General features: G+C 43.9%; 1 protein-coding gene across 1 annotated transcript in view; it reads left to right on the top strand.

The window, feature by feature from the left end:
• Positions 1–1,189: 1,189 nt before the first annotated feature.
• LOC132830887 (gap junction delta-3 protein-like) overlaps positions 1,190–10,116 on the top strand; it is a 51,868-nt gene continuing 42,941 nt past the window's right edge. Inside the window, exon 1 of the mRNA XM_060848807.1 lies at positions 1,190–1,275. The gene's annotated coding sequence lies outside the window, so the exon portion shown is untranslated. The remainder of the gene's footprint in view (positions 1,276–10,116) is intronic.

Genomic DNA, 10,116 nt, shown 5'->3' with positions numbered 1-10,116 from the left:
TGGGACCTTGCTGATTCGTCAATGACTCAATTTTAAAATTCTAATTTGGAAACCCTATTGCTGAATATCTCAAGGTGCATTCTTCCAAGGTGGAATAATGCCCATTATGTCCTACTAACAACCTAACTTGGTTCAGTGTCTATTTTTGTCTTTTATGGGAAGTGTCTAAGTTCATTTTCCTCTGCTGAAGGAATTGCGCATAAATAAATTATTTTAAGATGGAAATTTAGATTGTGCCATTCTAAAGAATTAAATGATTTATTTTTCCAATCCAGATTTAAGATTATCATTGAATTATTTCCAGAAGGTCAGAAGTCGCCTCACCCCAAGTTATAGTCCAACAGGTTTATTTGAAACCATAAGCTTTCGGAGCGGTACTCCTTCGTCAGGTATTTTCAGAAGGACTCATAAGGAGGCAAATGAAAATTACTCGAAGCCAGCTTGGAAAGTTGCGATTCAACAAATGAAATATTTATTCCCAGCTCAGTGCCAAAAAACATAGATTTTTTTTTGCCGCTTCATTACAAAACGATAAGGAAGGACAGATTTTATCACAATGCATTTCTTTATAAAGCTGGCTTGGGCAGAAGATCCAACATCAACCTAATATTTCATTGCTTTTAAAAGAACTTAGAAAACTTTTAAGTGTAATAAAAATCTTTTTTTAAAATGGGAAGTGTCTTCTATTGTAGCGAAGTAACATTTGAAACAAATTCAGTGGAGCAAGTTTGGGGGTAGGGGGTGGGGTAAGCCAAAGAGAAGTTTCTAACTCTACATTTTTGGGGGCTTTTGGAACCGTCCAGTACTAATGTATCAAGAATGGACATGGATTTGGGGGAGGAGAGGGGAATCATTGTAACCATTACAACTCGGTTGCAGCTAGGGGGAGTGTCAAGACATTGCAAGGTGGGTCCTGTAATGGAAAGTTTTGCCTGTCATCGACAAGTTAAGTGGGGGCCAGTCAGTTGCTTTTCATGTGTTAGTTGTATTTTTGTAAATTTTCCTGAAGCTTTTCAGAATTCAAGGAAAGACGCGGCTGATGGACGCAGGCTTTTCTGGACAGAGCGATTGTGATACAGTTCGTTTCTTCACCCCCTTTCTTTGGCAGTGTTATTTTTGGAAAGCTCATGTCCCTCCTCCGAAGTTTCAGCTCAGCAGCAGGTTGTATTTCACAGGCTCCAGCTGATGGAAACCATGCCCTGTCATTGCGCGCCGCCGCTGGGAAAGCAGCAAAGAGCCTTAACTTGAAGTTGAGGAAGAAAAGTTCAGCCCAAGGTTAGAGTGAAAACCCCTTCTTTCTCTTACCTGGCCATTTGAGGGAGGGGGGTGGGGTGGGAGGTCAAAATAAGATAGTCTTTGAAAATGTAATGTAACATCCAGCTTTCCAAAATCGCGGTGTTTTAAAATACTTAATAGCGACAGTTTTAGTTGCTTTTATGATCTACTTATATTTTAAAGTAATAATGTTAAAGTAATTCTTGTGATTCGGTTCTCCATCTCTCGCCTCACTCCCAACTTAGAATGGTCCACATGGATCTGAATTCCACACACTTGTGAAATAATCATAAACCTCCATTATTGTACTTGGGTTTGGTCGTGTGTATATTATGGGATTGGAACACCAAATTCAGACTCTTCTGATCTGAAGTAACTAGTGCTAAAATGGCTGATGGCTCTTTGCTAGGTGCCCTTTGGTATGGTGTCAAAGTGGTAACTTTGTGTGTATATCAACAGGTAATTTCACTCTAACTGGGTAGGCAATGGGCATCAGATGGAGCTAGATCCTGAGCAAACCCAACATCAACAAAAGTTTATTTCCAGCAGATGTCACTAGACAGTAATCAGCAGCTGAAACTCTGACTAAATATTTTTCCTCACCCTCTTCAGATGTTTCTAATATTCTTGCTGGCATTTAGCTAAGTCAGCACAATCCACTGATCCTTGTGTTCTCTAAAGTTTAGCTACTCACTACCTCAATAAGGTGAGCCATTAGGGTAGTTATTTTGACAAATTAACATAAGATTACTTGTAAAATCCATCAAGTTGAACCAAGAATTTGAGTGAATATGATTGGGTGGTCTCTCTCGAGTAATTTGAAAACTAATCAGAAGTCAGTCTGAGCAGACCATAGGGAGTGAGGGGAGGGGTTGAGAAGGAGGGTCCTTCATGGTCATCTCAGCCAGTGCAGGAGTTAAACTCAAGTTCTGCATTGCAAAACAGCCAACAGAGCCATGTGACCCCCAAAACCGATCACAAGAAGAGTATTGATAGTTTAATGACCCATCACTAGACAGTTTGATTCTGAAACTCTCATATAATATTGTTGAAATATCTTTGACCTATGAGCTCGTGCAGTGCAACGCTATACAAGAATATTCCTGCTGTCTCTAAACTGGGGCAATAAGTTGCCTTACTGTTTAGTTGAGAATTAAAAAGAAGCCAGGTGTCTTTGTCATACTTATGTCCAGTTACCAGAGCTGGAAATTGATCATATCGCAAGAATTGTGTGCAACTGTGATGCATCTACAGTCAACAGCTGGCAATTTTTAGAAATGTAATTTCATTTTGAAATGTCAATGTTGCTGGGAAGTCTTCAGCTGGGAAACTGTGGAGCGAATTGAATTGGCTGAAGACTGACTTCAATCACAATGGGATCTTTGAAGGAGTCTGAAGTGGACCATCCACTTGGCATTTCTGGCTGAAGATTTGTAAGCACTTCAGACCTTGTCTTTTGCCCCAATATCATGCCTCTGCCTCCCATTACTTGTTGAATTGTTCACAGCAAAGTTAACAGACTTATGGGATTGCTTAGCTGTCTGTCGTACGCTGGCTCCACTGTTTAATATGCTCATGATCCTGTATTGTATCTTCACTGAGTAGTCACTTCATTATGTATGGCTGATTTATTGATCTTGTTGAGACATAATTGATACGTTGGCTTAATAATAACAGTGGAGTAAAGAATATGGAAGATCTTGTTGCTATAGCCTGTAGTGGAAACAATTCTGCTGCTAATGTCCGTGAGTTTATGCTGAGTGCTCAGTTTTGAGCTGCTAGATATGTTTTCAGTCTATCCCATTTAATACTGTGGTCACACCACACAACACCATTGTGGATATCCTTCATGTGAAGTTGAGACTTTGTTTTTAGAATGACTTCATGACAAATAGTCATTTACTGATGTATCTGCATCTGTAGATTGGTGATGAGGTACACTAGGGTTTTCCCTCATGGCTTCTCTCAAGGCCAGTCCGGGGCCCAAACTGGCAGATATGTTCTTCAGGAATCTGGCCACGAGACCATTTCTGATGTCCATTACATATGAAGAATAGACACTTGGACAACTTACTGTAGGATCTCCAGGCTAATAGAACTACACACTAACAAGCCTGTAGTATGAGCATAGTATGAATAGATGGATCAGACAAATGGAGATAGGAAGCATTATAACCCCATTTAAATCTAAACACCTAAAAGATTAGTTGTTGAAAGGGCTTTCCTGGTGCAAGTTAGGTCTACAAAATACTTGAAACCATGAACCCCAAAGTATTTTTCATAAGATGTGTGTGTTAGTGTTTTAAGGAACAGTATTAATAATAAAACATGCAGTATAGTTTAAGAATGGATTTACTGGAACCTGGTAGAGCTGTGAATTTGACAGTTCAATTTCTTAACCAAAAGATCTAATGATTGAAAGACAAAATCATAGAATAGTTACAGAAGACCACCATTCAACTCATTGTGTCTGTGCCTGCTCTGAACAGGATCATACTTCCCTGTCTTTTCTTTGTAATTCTGCCATTCCTTTCTTTTCAGATCATTATCCAATTCCTTTTGAAAGCCATTATTGAATCTGCTTCCACCATACCCTCAGGCAGTGCATTCCAGATACTAATAACTCTCTGGGTGAAAAGGGTTTTCCTTTGTTGCCTTTGATTCTTCCACCTGAATTGATGTAATCTGGTTCCATAAAACCATAAGAAACAGAAATGGGTCGTTTGGCCACTCAAGCCTGTTCTGTTATTCAATAGGATTATGGCTGACCCGGCATTAATCACATCTGCTTTCCTGCCCTTTCCCTGTAACCTTTAATTTCCCTACTGATCAAGAATCTATCTACCTCAGTCTTAAATATATACAAAGACTCTGCCCCCACAGCTCTTTGTGGTAAGGAGTTTCAAAGACTCACAACCTTCTAAGAAAAGAAGTTCCTCCTCACCTCAGTCTTAAATTCCTGACCCTTTGGCCAATTGACAGATTCCTTCGAACTTTGCTGTCTAGATCCCTAATGTTTTTGAGCACCAAATCTCCTCTTGACTTTTTGATAGAGAAGAACCCCAACACTCCAATCTATCCACATAAAACATCCTTGTTTAAGAGTTGAACAATATCTGCACAATTTGACCTTGGTATCAATGAATTGTACAGAAAATGGAAGTCTATTCAAATGTTTTGCAAGAACTTGCTTAAATGGCCTCTTGTGTCTCAACAATCATCATATAAAATTGACACCAGATCTTGCCCTCATCTGAGGTATACAAGCAAGCATTGTCCTGCACTGTCATTGACACAGCAAGCTGAATGTGTCACTTTGGTTTCTCTTGTTTCTGAATCCACTGATATGAGACCATTTGTAGCTGCATCAAAACTATGCAAAATACATACAAAGTACCGCAAATGCTGGAAATCTGAAATAAAGATAGAAAACATTGAAAATACTCAAGTTAGGCAGCATCCGTAAAGAGAAAAATAATTAACATTTCGGGTCAGTGACCTTTTGTCAGAATCAAGCTGAGATGAGCGATGTCACTACAGAATGTGATTGAACTTGGGACTTTCCTGTTTAGTATCAAGTATCACACCAGGTGCGTTTACTGGCTGAGCTATCAGGGACAATCTGGCTCTTCCCTGTACAATCTGGATTTTAAGACTATGATATTAGGGACAATATACGGTCAATCTTATTTATCATTGTAATTAAGCAATAAACCATGGTTGTACTTTCCCAATGAATATGCAAAAAGGAGGATTTACCGATTGAAAAGGCTGTTACATAAATCAGAAAGCTGATCACAATTCATTATTAGTGACACAAAGTTAGGTGGCACTGTAGGGAGTATAGATGATAGCATAAAATTACAAAGAGTAGACTAGATAAACACCCAAAACTGTGGCAGATGAAATGTAAACAAATGTGAATTTATCTATTTTTATTGAGCTGATAAATTATTGATGAGGGTACTTCTCTGAAGGATGAAGTTTAATACAGTGGGTGTCCAAAGAGGCACAGTTTCAGGTACATAGATCTCTAAAAGCCCTGAGCAGGTGCAGACACTAACCAGGAAAGCTCATGGAATGCTGCCCTTTATATTCCAGTCCCCTAAATATAAGAATGAAGATATTATACTGCATTTACCCAAAGTAAAGAATGAGGTCTGCAGATGCTGGAGATCACAGTTAGCTGGTTAAAGCACAGCAGGTTAGGCAGCATCGCAGGAATAGGGAATTCGACGTTTCGAGCATAAGCCCTTCATCAGGAATGAGAGAGAGTAGCCAAGCAGGCTAAGATAAAAGGTAGGGAGGAGGGACTTGGGGGAGGGGCGATGGAGGTGGGATAGGTGGAAGGAGGTCAAGGTGAGGGTGATAGGCCGGAGTGGGGTGGGGGCGGAGAGGTCAGGAAGAGGATTGCAGGTTAGGAGGGCGGTGCTGAGTTGAGGGAACCGACTGAGACAAGGTGGGGGGAGGGGAAATGAGGAAACTGGAGAAATCTGAATTCATACCTTGTGGTTGGAGGGTTCCCAGGCAGAAGATGAGGCGCTCCTCCTCCAGCCGTCGTGTTGTTATGTTCTGCCGGTGGAGGAGTCCAAGGACCTGCATGTCCTCGGTGGAGTGGGAGGGAGAGTTAAAGTGTTGAGCCACGGGGTGGTTGGGTTGGTTGGTCCGGGCGGCCCAGAGGTGTTCTCTGAAGCATTCCGCAAGTAAGCGGCCTGTCTCCCCAATATAGAGGAGGCCACATCGGGTGCAGCGGATGCAATAGATGATGTGTGTGGAGGTGGCGGATATGGAAGGATCCCTTGGGGCCTTGGAGGGAAGTGAGTGTGGAGGTGTGGGCGCAAGTTTTACATTTCCTGCGGTTGCAGGGGAAGGTGTCGGGGGTGGAGGTTGGGTTGGTGGGGGGTGTGGATCTGACGAGGGAGTCACGAAGGGACACCGCCTCCAACCTCATAGTCCCACAACCCCGCACCGCCCGTTTCTACCTTCTGCCCAAAATCCACAAACCTGCCTGCCCTGGCCGACCCATTGTCTCAGCCTGCTCCTGCCCCACCGAACTCATCTCCCAATACCTCGACACGGTCCTGTCCCCTTTAGTCCAAGAACTCCCCACCTACGTTCGGGACACCACCCACGCCCTCCACCTCCTCCAGGATTTTCGCTTCCCCGGTCCCCAATGCCTTATTTTCACTATGGACATCCAGTCCCTGTACACCTCCATCCCCCATCACGAAGGACTCAAAGCCCTCCGCTTCTTCCTTTCCCGCCGCACCAACCAGTACCCTTCCACTGACACCCTCCTTCGACTGACTGAACTGGTCCTCACCCTGAATAACTTCTCTTTTCAATCCTCCCACTTCCTCCAAACTAAAGGAGTTGCCATGGGCACCCGCATGGGCCCCAGCTATACCTGCCTCTTCGTAGGATATGTGGAACAGTCCATCTTCCGCAACTACACTGGCACCACCCCCCACCTTTTCCTCCGCTACATCGATGACTGTATCGGCGCTGCCTCGTGCTCCCACGAGGAGGTTGAACAGTTCATCAACTTTACTAACACCTTCCATCCCGACCTGAAATTCACCTGGACTGTCTCAGACTCCTCCCTCCCCTTCCTAGACCTTTCCATCTCTATCTCGGGCGACCGACTCAACACAGACATCTACTATAAACCGACTGACTCCCACAGCTACCTGGACTACACCTCCTCCCACCCTGCCCCCTGCAAAAACTCCATCCCATATTCCCAATTCCTTCGTCTCCGCCGCATCTGCTCCCAGGAGGACCAGTTCCAACACCGCACAGCCCAGATGGCCTCCTTCTTCAAGGACCGCAGATTCCCCCAGATGTGATCGACGATGCCCTCCACCGCATCTCCTCCACTTCCCGCTCCTCCGCCCTTGAGCCCCGCTCCTCCAACCGCCACCAAGACAGAACCCCACTGGTTCTCACCTACCACCCCACCAACCTCTGCATACAACGTATCATCCGCCGTCATTTCCGCCACCTCCAAACGGACCCCACCACCAAGGATAGATTTCCCTCCCCTCCCCTATCAGCGTTCCGCAAGGACCACTCCCTTCGTGACTCCCTCGTCAGATCCACACCCCCCACCAACCCAACCTCCACTCCCGGCACCTTCCCCTGCAACCGCAGGAAATATAAAACTTGCGCCCACACCTCCACACTCACTTCCCTCCAAGGCCCCAAGGGATCCTTCCATATCCGCCACAAGTTCACCTGTACCTCCACACACATCATCTATTGCATCCGCTGCACCCGATGTGGCCTCCTCTATATTGGGGAGACAGGCCGCCTACTTGCGGAACGCTTCAGAGAACACCTCTGGGCCGCCTGGACCAACCAACCCAACCACCCCGTGGCTCAACACTTTAACTCTCCCTCCCACTCCACCGAGGACATGCAGGTCCTTGGACTCCTCCACCGGCAGAACATAACAACACGACGGCTGGAGGAGGAGCGCCTCATCTTCTGCCTGGGAACCCTCCAACCACAAGGTATGAATTCAGATTTCTCCAGTTTCCTCATTTCCCCTCCCCCCACCTTGTCTCAGTCGGTTCCCTCAACTCAGCACCGCCCTCCTAACCTGCAATCTCCTTACTGACCTCTCCGCCCCCACCCCACTCCGGCCTATCACCCTCACCTTGACCTCCTTCCACCTATCCCACCTCCATCGCCCCTCCCCCAAGTCCCTCCTCCCTACCTTTTATCTTAGCCTGCTTGGCTACTCTCTCTCATTCCTGATGAAGGGCTTATGCTCGAAATGTTGAATTCCCTATTCCTGAGATGCTGCCTAACCTGCTGTGCTTTAACCAGCAACACATTTTCAGCTGCATTTACCCAAACCCTGGTCAAACTCCACTTGATGTACTGTGAGCAGATCTGGGCACCACACCTTACAAAGGATGTATTGGCCTTGGAGGTAGTGCAAGCCAGGTTTACAAGGATAGTACCTGGACTTCAAGGGTTATATTATGAGGCAAGATCATACAAATTAGGCCTGGTTCCTCATGGATTTAGAAGGTTAGGGGGTGATCTGATCTTCAAGTATTAATAAGAAAAGACAGGGCAGGTAAAGATAAACTATTTCCGCTGGTTGGGAATTCTAGAACTAGGGAGCGTAGTCTAAAATTTAGAGCCACACCATTCAGGAGACTCTGGGAAGCTCTCCTGTTTATAAAGGGTGGTGGTTTTCTGGAACGTTTTTTCTCAAATGGCAGGGAATACTGGATTAGCTGTTAATTTTAAAATAAATAAATCTTTTGTTAAAAGGAAAGGTATTAAGCAATGTAGGCTAAGGTAGATATGAGGAGTTATGTCGCAGATCAGCCATGATCTCACTGAATGGTGAAACAGACTTGAGGGGCTGAATGGCCTACTTCTATAAACTTGTGTTCCTTTTTTTTTAAATGGTCTGAGATGACAGAAAGTGAAGATTTGATAACCTTTTGTTGACTTTAATAGTGAATCCAACAGACTGATTTCTCCAAGAGATTAGTGAGTTGTCAGAACTTCAGTGAAGAGAAAACATTTCTATCATTCCTTGTGGTGTCCCTGTATTTTTTGTTTGTTTCCAATTAATTCTGGAACAATAAATACTTTATTTGGAGGCAAGAGAGGAATAAAGCTATTTATGTGAAATTTTCTCAATTTATGAACTGGATTGATTTGAGTCCAAAGTAAAGTTTGTTGTAATTTATTTGTGAATAGTGTGGACTTGAGGGACCAAATGACTTTTTAAAGAAGTGTTTCAATGAATTACGTGGGTCCTGAAAATTTTGACATGTCGTATGCCATTATGTAATGCTCTCGAATAGGAATTAACATGGAAGACGCTCTTGTACATTATGTAAGGACAGGAAGCTTAGGACCTTAACTCAAGGACAATCTTACTCCAAGTTTTAGTTACATCCAGCTAACATTTTGTTGAAGATGAGGCTTAGCTAGTGTTTGTCTCTAAGATGATAGCTATTGGTTCAACCCTTAGTCCAGAGCTTTGAGCCCACAACTTCATTCCAAATGGATGCAACATTATACTGAGAGACACTGTGCCCTCCTATAAAGATTTTATAGCTCTAATTAAACAAAAGCAGATGAGTTTTCCCTGATGTTCTGACCAATTTGTCTCCCCCTTAACCATCACAAAAACAGATTATCTGGTCATTGTTTATTGTGGGACATTTTATGCACATATTTTATGCCAGATTTCATGACAAACAGCAGTATGTACAATTCAAAAGTTGTTCATTGGTGTACAATGCTTTGGCCCATGTGGCTACAGGATCCACAGGAGACTTGACTGGATGGATGAGTGTACTTGATTTAGATTAGATTCCCCACAGTGTGGGAACAAGGTCACACCGACCCACCCAGACTCATTTCCCTCTAACTAATGCACCTAACACTATGGGCAATTTAGAATGGCCAATTCACCTGACCAACACGGGGAAAATGTGCAAACTCCACACAAACAGTCGCCCAAGGCTGGAATTGAACCTGGGTCCCTAGTGCTGTGAGGCAGCAGAGCTAACCACTGAGCCAATGTGCCACCCATAAGGATTGAAACTTTGTTTCCCCATTGGTGGTGTTTAGAACCAAGGGGCAACATCTAGAAATTAGGGTTTTTCATTTTAAAACTGAGATGAGATGCTCTATTCTGTGAAGATTGTTAATCTGTCGGTTTCTCTTTGAATGTATTCAAGGCAGAAGTAGAAACATTTGTCAAGGAATTCAAGTGTTATGGTAGTGGATGGACACTAAAGTGGAATAGAGACCACTGTCTTATTGTCTTATTGAATGGTAGAGCTTGGTTCAGGGGGGCCA

Source organism: Hemiscyllium ocellatum, chromosome 32, assembly GCF_020745735.1.
Source record: "Hemiscyllium ocellatum isolate sHemOce1 chromosome 32, sHemOce1.pat.X.cur, whole genome shotgun sequence".
NCBI lineage: Eukaryota > Metazoa > Chordata > Chondrichthyes > Orectolobiformes > Hemiscylliidae > Hemiscyllium > Hemiscyllium ocellatum.
This window is presented reverse-complemented; position numbering and strand designations above follow the sequence as displayed.